Raw genomic sequence first — 12,565 nt, forward strand, 5'->3', positions numbered from 1 at the left:
CATAATCCAAATTTTCAAAACAAACTTCCTTGTAGGTTATTGGTTCCCTCACAAAGTGAGATTGGACATGTAATTAAAATTAATTGGACAAAATTAACAATATTCTTAGAAAAAATTAAATTTACAACAGTGAAAAAATACCACTGATGTTATAAATTGGTTCTCTATAATCAAAGATAAAAATGAATATACATTTATTCAATTTGACATTAATTATTTTTACCACTCAATAACTGCAGATATTTTATATAAAACAATTGAATTTGAAAAAATCCACACAGTTATTCCATTAGAGAAAATTCTTATAATAAAATATTGCAGAAAAACCTAACTTTATTACAATAAAGAAACTTGGAAAAAGAAAAAGAAATATGACTGCTTTGATGAAACAATGGGCAGTTATGATGGAGCAGAAATTTGTGAATTTATTGACTATATATTTTAGATTTACTAAGTAAAATAATTAATTTAATGATTTAGGCCTTTATTATGATGATGTTTTTTAATGACTTGGATGATAATGATTTGAATTGAATGATTTCGGCCTTTCTTAGGATGATTAATAGTTATGCGTAAAAAATCTGGTCCACAGCTCAATAAAATTAGAAAAGAAATTGCAAAATTTTTTTGGATAAAACATTTGCTTTTAAATCGAAAAAAGCACAAATTTTAAAATTGTGAATTTTCTTGATGTCACATTTAACCTCTCTGAAAATTTATATAAACCTTTCAAAAATCCATACGATGAATTATTGTATATTAATATTACCTCAAATCATCCACCCCAAATTCTAAAAAAATCCCGATTTCAATTAATAACAGGCTAATCCACAACTCCTTTGATGAAAATCTAATCAATTCCTCTTAAGGAATTTTTGAAGTTGCTCTTTAAAAAAAGTGAATTTCAAAATTTCAACTAAAATTTGACCTGAAAAAAAGAATACAAAAAAGCGAAATAGAACTAGAAATGTAGTTTAGTTCAACCACCCCCCCCCCATCCCCCCTCCATATAGCAAAATGTTTCCACTAACATAGGAAAAGTGTTTTGAAAGTTGGCCGATAAGCATTTCCCACCCTCTAATAAATTACATAAAATTTTTAATCGAAATACAATTAAAGTTAGCTACAGCTGCACAAAATATATAGAAAAAGCTGCACAAAAAATATAGAAAAAATATAGAAAAGGTCACAATAATGCTTTGTTAAATAAAAAAAAATCCTAAATGAAAAACAACAGAAAATTGTAATTGTAAACAAAAAAAACAATTGTCCAATAAGTGGAAAATGATTATCAAAAAACGTGGTATATTAACGTGTCCTTTCCTCTAAAAATGTACCTGATAAACAATATATTGGCTTAACAGAGGGTGAATGGAAAAATGTTTTGCTAACCATAAACAATCCTTTAAAAATAAAAAGTATTCATAAGACACCATGTTGTCAAAATACATATAGGAATTGAAAGAAAAAAATATTGATGATTTTATATTGAATTGGTCCATCATTAAAACAGCATCCGCATATAATAATATTTCCAAAAAATGCATATTAAGCCTACAAGAAAAATTTTAAATAATTGCACATGCAAACCGAGAATGTTTATTAAACAAAAAATCAGAATCGATTTCTAAATGCAGGCATAAAAAATAATTTCTCCTTAAAAACTATAAAAATAAGTGAGATCAAAAAATAATTATATTTTATCTCCCCTTTAAAAAAACATTAAATAAAAAAAAGCAAAAGTAAAGTAGTTCTAAAGAATTCTTTTTATAAAGTGTCAGCATATTCCACAAATGAAAATTAACTGTAGCTAAGATATTTATGAGTTTCTGTAATTTAATTTTTGGTATAAATTTAAGTTTTGTTTATTTAAACATTCATTTCTGATGTCTTAATTGATGAAAAAACATGTAAAATGAAAAAAGTTTGACAAATGATTTACTACTAATTTATTATTTCTCTGTTCTTTTAAGATCATTGAGCACTCTATTTTGTAGAATAAATTTAAAATTATTTGTGTGTGAGTGTGTGCATATATATATATATATATATATATATATATATATATATATATATATATATATATATATATATATATATATATATATATATATATATATATATATATATATATATATATATATATATATATATATATATATATATATATATATATATATATATATAAATATATGTATATTTATATATATATATATATATATATATATATATATATATATATATATATATATATATATATATATATATATATATATATATATATAAATTAGTAAAAAAAATTATCTAATTTTTTCTTTCTTCTACACAGTGTTTCTCCATCAGTAGGTTCATCAGGAAGAATTCTTCCTGATGAACCTACTGATTGAGAAACACTGTGTAGAAGAAAGAAAAAATTAGACAAGTTTTTTTACTAATTTATTATTGCTCTGTTCTTTAAGAACATTGAGCACTCTGTTTGTAGAATACACTAACATAATTTATATATATATATATATATATATATAAATATATATATATATATATATAAATATATATATATATATATATATATATATATATATATATATATATATATATATATATATATATATATATATATATATATATATATAAATTAGTAGAAAATCACATAACAAAATATTTTGTTCATTTAACACTGTTTCATCAATAAAGACTCATCGGAATTCTGATGAGTCTTTATTGATGAAACACAGTGTTAAATGAAATAAAAATTTTTGTTAAGTAATTTTCTACTAATTTATAATTGCTCTGTTCTTTTAAGAACATTGAGCACTCTATTTTGTAGAATACATTTTAAAGTTGTTTAGATATATATAAATATATATACACACGTATATATATATATATAAATATATATAAATTATATATTCGTATATATATATAATATATATATACTTATATATATATATATATATATATATATATATATATATATATATATACATATATATATATATATATATATATATATAAATATATATATATATATATAAATTATATATTCGTATATATATATAATATATATACTTATATATATATATATATATATATATATATATATATATATATATATATATATATATATATATATATATATAATATATATATATATATATATATATATATATATATATATATATATATATATATATGTAAATTAGTAGAAAATCACGTAACAAAATTTTTTGTTCATTTAACACAGTTTCATCAATAAAGACTCATCAGAATTCTGATGAGTCTTTATTGATAAAACACAGAATTCTGATGAGTCTTTATTGATGTGAAACACAGCGTTAAATGAAATAAAAATTTTTGTTAAGTGATTTTCTACTAATTTATAATTGCTCGGTTCTTTTAAGAACATTGAGCACTCTATTTTGTAGAATACATTTTAAAGTTGTTTAAATATATATATAAATATATATATATATATATATATACATATATATATATATATATATATATATATATATATATATATATATATATATATATATATATATATATATATATATATATATATATATATATATATATATATATATATATATATACAGTATTGGACAAAACATTTGCAACCAACATCGAACAATGCTAAAAAGTGTTCCTAATTTTACATGTCTTAAAAACGAAACGAACTATACTACCACAGCAAACAGTTCAGGAGTCTGGAGTCATAGCATGCCATGACATGAGCAATCAGCTGACAGGTGATAGCACACAGGCAGAATTTCGTTGACAAGTGCCATTTTGCAGCGGACAAAACAAGTGCAACTTTTTTGGTTTGTTTCATTTTCTTAAGTCTGGTCCGAATCAACGTCACGGAAGTTTTTTAATAATTAAAGGAAGTATCGAGAAGTTTCCAGAAGAAGCATCTGGAAGCATCCAGTAGCATCCAGAAGTATCCAGAAACATTCAGAAGCATCCAGAAGCTTCCAGAAGCATCGAAAAGAAGCATCTAGAATCTTCCAGAACAGGTTCACACAGGTTCATTTTACTATATAAGAGACATGTAAATCGACATGTAATTCAGTCAGTATATGGAAGTCAATCAGTCAGTATTATCAAGACAGTTTATCAAAGTGAGTTTTATCAAAGTGTTTTATCGAAGAACATCAATACAAGAAGTGAAATACAACAAGTGTTACATTACATCAATGCAGTTCACATCCAACCAAGACGTTGTGTTCCACAGAGCATTATTGTATCATCACAAGGTAAATGTAACACGGTAAGCATTGAGAAGCGTGATTATTTATTTTTATTATTTTTATGACTTCAAGTGCAAAAATGGTTCCCGAAAGTCTTGGATTGGATCTAAGAAAGAAAATTATTGGCAATTACGTAAGTGGAGTGTCACAAAAAAGTATTTGTGATAAATATCGCGTGAAAAAATGGACCGTATCAAGACTATGTTCCAAATATCGTTCTACGGGGAAGTTGGCAGCAGATAACAAAGGTGGAAGACCGCGTTCCACCACTTCTAGAGAAGATTCTATGATCGTCAGATCCATCAAGAAGGATCCCTGGATATCATCAGTCGAGATACAAAAGCAATTAGAGCTGCCTGTATCTGACCGAACAATCAGATGACGTGCTGTTGAAGCTGGATTGTTTTCTTGACGCCCTGCAAAGAAACCGCTGATTTCACTAAAAAACCAGAAGAAAAGACTCCTGTTTGCTACATCTCATATTGACTGGAATGTGCAGAAATGGCAAACTAACCTGTTCAGTGATGAATCGAAGTTCAACATCATTGGGAGCGATGGCATTTGCCGTGTACGTCGACCAGCCGGAAAACGCCTCGATTTACGTTACTGCCATAAGACTGTGAAGCATGGTGGAGGCAATGTAATGGTCTGAGGGTGTTTTTCTGCTAACGGTCTAGGTCCAATACATCGAAACGATGGAATAATGGACCGTTTCATGTATAAAAATATCCTGAAAGATGTTATGTTACCTCATGCTGAATGGAATATGCCAATAAAATGGGTTTTTCAGCAAGACAACGATCCGAAACACACTGCAAAAGTAGTCAAGCAGTGGTTTCAAGACAACCACCTATCGGTGATGGATTGGCTGCCTCAATCTCCGGATCTCAACCCTATCGAGAACCTCTGGGAGATCGTCAACTGCAGAATTAATCGTGAAGGTGTTTGTAATAAGGATCAACTGTTTGATCAAATCCAAAAGGCCTGGGCAGCGATTCCACAAAGTTTCATTGATCACCTGATCGAATCTATGCCTCGAAGATGCAAGGCTGTGATCAACAACAAAGGATTCGCCACGAAATATTGATAGCGAAATACAGCTTGGTCAACATTTTGTCGAGTTGCACTTGTTTTGTCCAAAAGGAAATCAACTTTTTTTAATACTTTTGATTAATTTATTAATTTTCGTGTACAAATAATGAACTTTGTGATGAATAAAACTTGAAGAACTTTGCCTCTAAACAGTTGCATAGTTATTTCTCTAAATTGAAAAAATGCAGCACTTTTATATAAAGAAACTAAATTAGCATTATTTGGTTGCACTCGTTTTGTCCGATACTGTGTATATATATATATATATATATATATATATATATATATATATATATATATATATATATATATATATATATATATATATATATATATAAATTAGTAGAAAATCACATAACAAAACTTTTTGTTCATTTAACACTATGTTTCATCAATAAAGATTCATCAGAATTCTGATGAGTCTTTATTGATAAAACACAGTGTTATATGAAATAAAACTTTTTGTCAAGTGATTTTCTACTAATTTATAATTGCTCTGTTCTTTTAAGAACATTGAGCACTCTATTTTGTAGAACACATTTTAAAGTTGTTTAAATATATATATATATATATATATATATATATATATATATATATATATATATATATATATACATATATATATATATATATATATATATATATATATATATATATATATATATATATTTATACATATATAAACACATATATATACATAAATATATATAAATTATATATTTGTATATATATAAATTATATATTTGTATATATATAAAATATATATATGTATATATATATAAAATATATATACCTATATATATATATATATATATATATATATATATATATATATATATATATATATATATATATATATATATATATATATATATATATATATATATATATATATATATATATATACATATACATATATGTAACCTCATACCTATGTATTAAAGTCAGAATATATACTCCCTTTGTTTTTGAAATTATAACACTTTCTAATCACTTTTTACAGACACAATTAAAACGCTTTTTCAAACAAAGAAAAAAATCAAAGCAGTAAAATACAGAAACTTTCCTTACAGGTTTAAAAACTTTCCTTGTTTAACTTATTTTCTTATAAAATTTATGGCACAAATGATCTTGTATTAAAGTACCATCACGAAAATAAAGTTCTTATTAACAACTTTAATGTCATCATAGTAATCATGACCTACTTAAAGTTACTGCCTAATACTCAACATTTATGCAGCAGTATGCCAGTACACACTTTTGAAGTGTAATTTTCTATCATAAAAATTCAAAACATGAAGAACAGGCCAAAAGATTTTCTTTATTAAAAAAGATAAAAGCAATACCAACTTATTCATCAAAGTGTTTTAGCAAAAATATTTATACTAATAAAATGAAGAAAAATTTAAGCTCAATTTTCTAATATTTAGTACATGCTTAAATCCTTTTTCAAAAGGTCTTTGAAAATAGGTCAAACTGATACTCAAATGGAACAAAAGTTTATAAAAATTCTAAAAACTGATATTAGTTTCATGCAAACATTTTTTTTTTGATTTTATTGCAGAAAAACTTAAATTTTTTTTATTGAAAATAAAAGTTTTTTGATATCTTTTTTAAAAAGAGTACCAGGTTGACCTATTTATGAAGAACTTTTTTTTAAAATTAGGGACCCATTAAATAGCAAATGGATTGATTATGTACTTAATATTGGACAATTGAACTTAACTTAGACTTAAATTATTCACTAATTAAATTGAATTAAAAAGATAGAACACCAAAAACACTATTTATGATTTTTTATTTAAAAGTATCCTAATATATATACATATATATATATATATATATATATATTATATATATATATATATATATATATATATATATATATATATATATATATTGAAAATTATTGAAAGCATTTCATCATATAAATCTTATCACACAAAATCTTTTTCTATTTTTAGGCAAAAATCATTTTATAAATGTTTCAACATTTAAAAATACTTTTTCTATAAATGCATTTAAAAAACGTACTCCTTGTAATGATATAAAAATTTCTTCTTCTGGGGATGCTTATAAAAGTGCTTTTGTGGTGGGACTAAAAATGCTTTATTTTTGTGATGGAGTACAAAGATTTCAGTAATAATTTAAAATAACTAAAATAATTTTTTAGTGAAGTTTTAACTTAAAACAAGGTAAGAGGATAAGATCGATGATATAATTAGAGGTGAAAAAAATAGGAATAAAATGAGGGTGAATCCTTAAAAAGTACCAAGTGCTTTCTAAAAAAAAAAGGTATAATAAAATCGAACATACAAAAAAATTGTTATAAAAATGTTTATTCTTTTGCTCCTAATTAATAATTTAAAAAAATATATTTTAATAATTTAATTAAATAATTTAATATTAAACTTTTTACAAACATTTTCAATCAACTATAGAGAATCTTTTTGTAATAAAAAATAACTTGTTAACTTTTATGAGAAAAATTTACTGTTGTAAAATAAAAGTTTTAGTTATATATATTATATTTTACAAAAAATAATTAAAAACAACAACAACTTATTAGACCTATAACTCCAAAACACAAGCTTTGACACAACCTCGCACAAGCTTCTTACACACTTTTGTATATTAGACATCTTATAGACATCTAATATACAAAGTATCTTTGATGTTTATAAATCACACAAGCATTGACTAACCGCTGCATGAAGTGTCAACTTACAGCTAGTATATAATAATACTGAAATTAAAATTAGCAGAGCCTTAAATATGCTAAAATATGTTAAATATGTTAAAGTATTCTGGAAAGACAACCAAGAGCACACCATCAAAGCAAACTAAGAAGAGAAATAACTAAAAACTGTATCAAAAAAACTTGGTTGTGTTTTCAACACAACCAAGTTGTGTTCAAGCTATTTTAACTTAAACAATTGTCCTTGTATGTTTCAAAAGCGCTGATGTTTAGGAAAAAACTAGATAAAGAAAAAAGTTTTTTGAGCATGAAGAAACAGTTACAATAAATAAGAAACAAGTTTAAGTTTAAAGTTGAGAAAGGACTGAGAAAGAATAACTCAAAAATATATACTAGTTAAAGAGTCTCCTGCTTGACAAAAGTAGCTTTCTCAGTTTTGTGGAGGAAAAACAAGTTTTAAAAAAATTATGAAAAACTTACTATCCCAACAAAACTGTTGTATATGTTTTGATTATAGAAATTTCCAAAAAGAAAAATCATTTTAAAAGTTGCAAAAAGATTGAGTATTTTAATATAATTAAAACACCCCTCAATGTAACTGAGAGAAATGTAAACATAATTAAAATCTCCTACTAAATTATAAAAAAACCTGGTCTAACTTACCTAAATATTAAACATCAAATTTTCTGACTTCTAAACCAATAAAAGTTTGGGTTAAGGTATTATTAAGACTTAGATACAAATACAAAGAAAATACAATCCTTCAACAAATAAAGACTTTAAAGACATTCTTTATTTATATTGAGTAGAAAGAATTTTTTAATATGTTTTATATGTGTACATATTTACACACACAGCACTCGAAATAGTGGCCAATCAACGATCAATGATTGTCTACTTTTGGAAAAAATGACATTTTGATCTCCCAAAATCAATTCTGGATGATCAAATTTGATCGGCAAGAATTGCAAGTCAAACTTTATATGAAAAGTTCAAAAACATTTCAAAACAAACGTGACAAAAACATTAAAAAGACAAAAGTAAAACATCCTAACAAAAATGTTAAAAGTAAAACATCGCTTAAAAAAAAGAAACAAAGTTATTAAGAAATTTACATAAATAAAAAGTTTATTACCCGTTAATGAACTATTTTGAATAAATTGAATTTTTTTTTAATCAATCGAATTTGCATTACCATTTAGAAACAAAAATATTTCTGTGAAAAATAATAATAATATAAATAATGCGAGTTTTTGATTGGTAGAAAAAATAATGCGAGTTTTTGATTGGTAGAAAAAATGTTGACTTGAAAACATAATAATGCTTTAATAAAAAATAAAATTGTTATTGTTCAAATTTTTTAGAAAATAAGTTTTAGAAGTAAAATTATAAAAAAAGTATAAAACTAATCATAAAATGGATGCGGGAAAAAAGCGACAGAAAATTATTTCTTTTAAAAAGAAATCAGGATCTAAAACAACCGGTAAGAATAAAGTAAAATTTTACAAAAGAAAGTTACAATTACAAACAGCAAATAAGTGGAAATATTCTAAGCTTACAAAATATAATGCTAACGATTGGCTTGAAATAGAATGTTGATGGATTAGTTATTGCCTAAAATGCAGAATATGCCAAGAACATGCTTTTCAAATTTAGATTTTAAAAGGGTACACACCAAAAAAGTGGTGGAAAAGGATGCAGTCGATTGCAACACAGTTCCGCAATCATACATGCAGAAGGAATGTTGCACCAGAAAGCTTTTGAAATATTTATGAAAACAAGAGGTATGAGTTTGTGCAATAGAATTGAAAAACAAAATAAGTTGCAGCAGGAAATATGGTAAACAGACATTTTATCCGGTATTCAAACCTTGCATAGTAAGGATCTCGATTTGACAAAAAAGAAATTCGAGGTTGTTTACTTTATAGCAAAAAAAGAACTGCCGCTTAGTCTATATCCAAAAATAAATCAATTACAAGAGAAACACAGTGTAGTCTATGGTCAAACTAACAAGAATGCAAATAATTGTGCAAGATTCATTGACTACATTGCTCAAAGTTTTTAAAGATCTTTAAAAAAGACTGAATATTTAAAACTTTTTCCCTATTTTACTTGACAGCTTTAACGATGTTCCAATTATGGAAAAAGAGGCCATATTTGTTGTACCTTTAATCCAATCCCAACAAAAAATCGAAAGTATGTGTTAAATGTGACTTTCTTCCACTTTCAAATGTTGAATATGGAACATCTGAAATCTCGCACAGAGTTTTCAACATGATAAAAGAACCACTTGAGAATATTGAAAATTTTAATAACAAATTAGATGGAAGGCAAATCAGGTGTTAAAATGCTGTTCATGGTTAAAATTCCATGGATCACGAAGATGATGAATATAACATTGATGGTTACTGACCTAAGAAAGCCTCCGGTATTATTTTGGCTTGATTTATTTATTTTATATTTTTTACTTTTTCAGTTATGCGTGATGGATCCGCTAATATTTTTAAATTTGTTGATTATAAAGTAAAATATAAACTGCAAAAGTTTCATTTTTAGGTACACGATAGATTGCACATAAAGTTCGGGCTTTAAAGATGATATTAGACAAATATGACGCTTATTTGACACATCAGAAAAATGACGTAAGATCGCGCTTTTACAAATGCTGAACAAGCTAAGTTTAAAGGATACCACATGAAGTGGATTCATGCAAGAATACCACTTTACATTGCAATGTTTATCAAAATTTTAGCACCAGCAAAAACGTTGTCAAACGTTGTCTTTTTAAAGTGATGAGATTTATGTATTAGCTTCATTAGGGTTTATTCAACAAGCTAAAAACCAATTAAATCATAAAAAGACAAAATTTATCAATTTGCCAACAGTAAAATGTTTCCTTGCCAAAGTGACTGAAAAGGCTGAAAAGTTTTGTTTCCAGGGTGTCACACTTAACAATTTTGCAAATGCTAAACGTTTAGTAAAAAATTCTAAGTCTATTTTTATTAAGTTAGAAACGAATTCAATCATAGAACATTTAGAAACATGTGATAATATCCCTGATATGTATAGTACAAAAATTTTAAATACAGAATGCTGGCTTCAAAGTATTGAAAACAATGCATTCTTGGATGAAGGAATAGAAAAAGTTTATGACTTTTACAAAGTGCCGTTGCAACATGCTGGTTTTACCGCAAGCGTAAATGATGTTTTGAAGGCTTGGCATAGCTAAATTACACTGTAAAGTACTTAGTACCACATTATAACGGTTACCACAAGTTATGGCACCAAATATTCTCCAGCTTGATGAAAAAAGAATGAGTTCCGCTTCTCTTCTTGTCGAACTATTATTTACTTTGCCTGTATCTAATGCAAAAGTTAAACGCCTTTTTTCAACAATGAATAGAGTGAAAACGGACACACGCAACTCTCGGAAAGAAAAACGTTTGCAAAATTTAATTTGAGTAAGTTAGCAAGGAAAAGATTTTAATGTATTTGACATAAGTCCTACTATAGAGTTATGGGGGAATGATGTTGTGCAAAGGCCAACACAATCAGAAAAAATTACTCAAAATGAGTGAAAAAAACTGGTTTAATAACATTAAATGATTTGGATTCATCATCTGATTAATCAAATAATAAATAGTTCAAAACCTTATTTAGTATTTTGTTTGTTTTTTAAATAAATATTCTTTGCGTTAAAGTTTCAATCAACAAATGTTTTCTTAAAGGTTCCTAATATTACCTGTATCGCTTTTGTAAAAAAAAACTATTGTTTCAATTTGGTAACTGAAACTTTTCATTGCATAGAACACTAGAGAAAGAAACATTTTTGCAATTAAACTTTGAATGAATGAGGTTGATACTTTGATCTAATTTGCATGTTTTTTGTCAATTTTAAATAATGTTTCTACTAAATCGTTTACAATGTTGCAAACAGTTGTTTAATTTGAGCTATAGTTTTAACTAAATGAATGTAAAAAACATATTTTATGTTATAAATATAATAAAAATATTTATATTATAAATATATTATATATATTTTGTAATATAAATATGAAAACATAATTATAAATGGGCAAGAACATATTCATAACAAAAATCGTAAAGTTAATGACAATCTAATAATGCGCTAAAAAAAATCTTAAGGTGATTAGAAAATAAAGTTTTTTTAACAATTTGAATGAATGACTTTGCATAATCAAATTATGAATCAAAAGTTAACTTGATCAACTTAATTTCTCATTTATTAATTTTTATGATAAGTTAGGATAAGCTGGACAACTTTTCATAAATTTTTTATGATAAGTTGTTTGGCTTATCCTAACTTATATATATATATATGCTGGACAACTGTCCAGCTTAAATATAAAAAAATTATACTTTTTTTTAAAGGCTCACTAAAGTGTCTTAACTAAATACTTAAAAAAATTTATTTTAAAAGGCTTGTTTGTATTTATAACGTGACACTTTAAAACAAGGCCCAGTATAAGTTTTTTTTTTTTATTGTTCCGGAATTTTAAAC

The 12,565-nt window shown here is 25.3% G+C and overlaps 1 protein-coding gene across 2 annotated transcripts in view; it reads right to left on the reverse strand.

Annotated features, from left to right (window-relative positions):
• Nucleotides 1–12,565, reverse strand: part of LOC105843712 (uncharacterized) — a 32,763-nt gene that overhangs the window by 9,749 nt on the left and 10,449 nt on the right. The gene's annotated exons all lie outside the window — the stretch shown is intronic.

This window comes from Hydra vulgaris, chromosome 14 (genome assembly GCF_038396675.1).
Source record: "Hydra vulgaris chromosome 14, alternate assembly HydraT2T_AEP".
NCBI classification, from domain to species: domain Eukaryota; kingdom Metazoa; phylum Cnidaria; class Hydrozoa; order Anthoathecata; family Hydridae; genus Hydra; species Hydra vulgaris.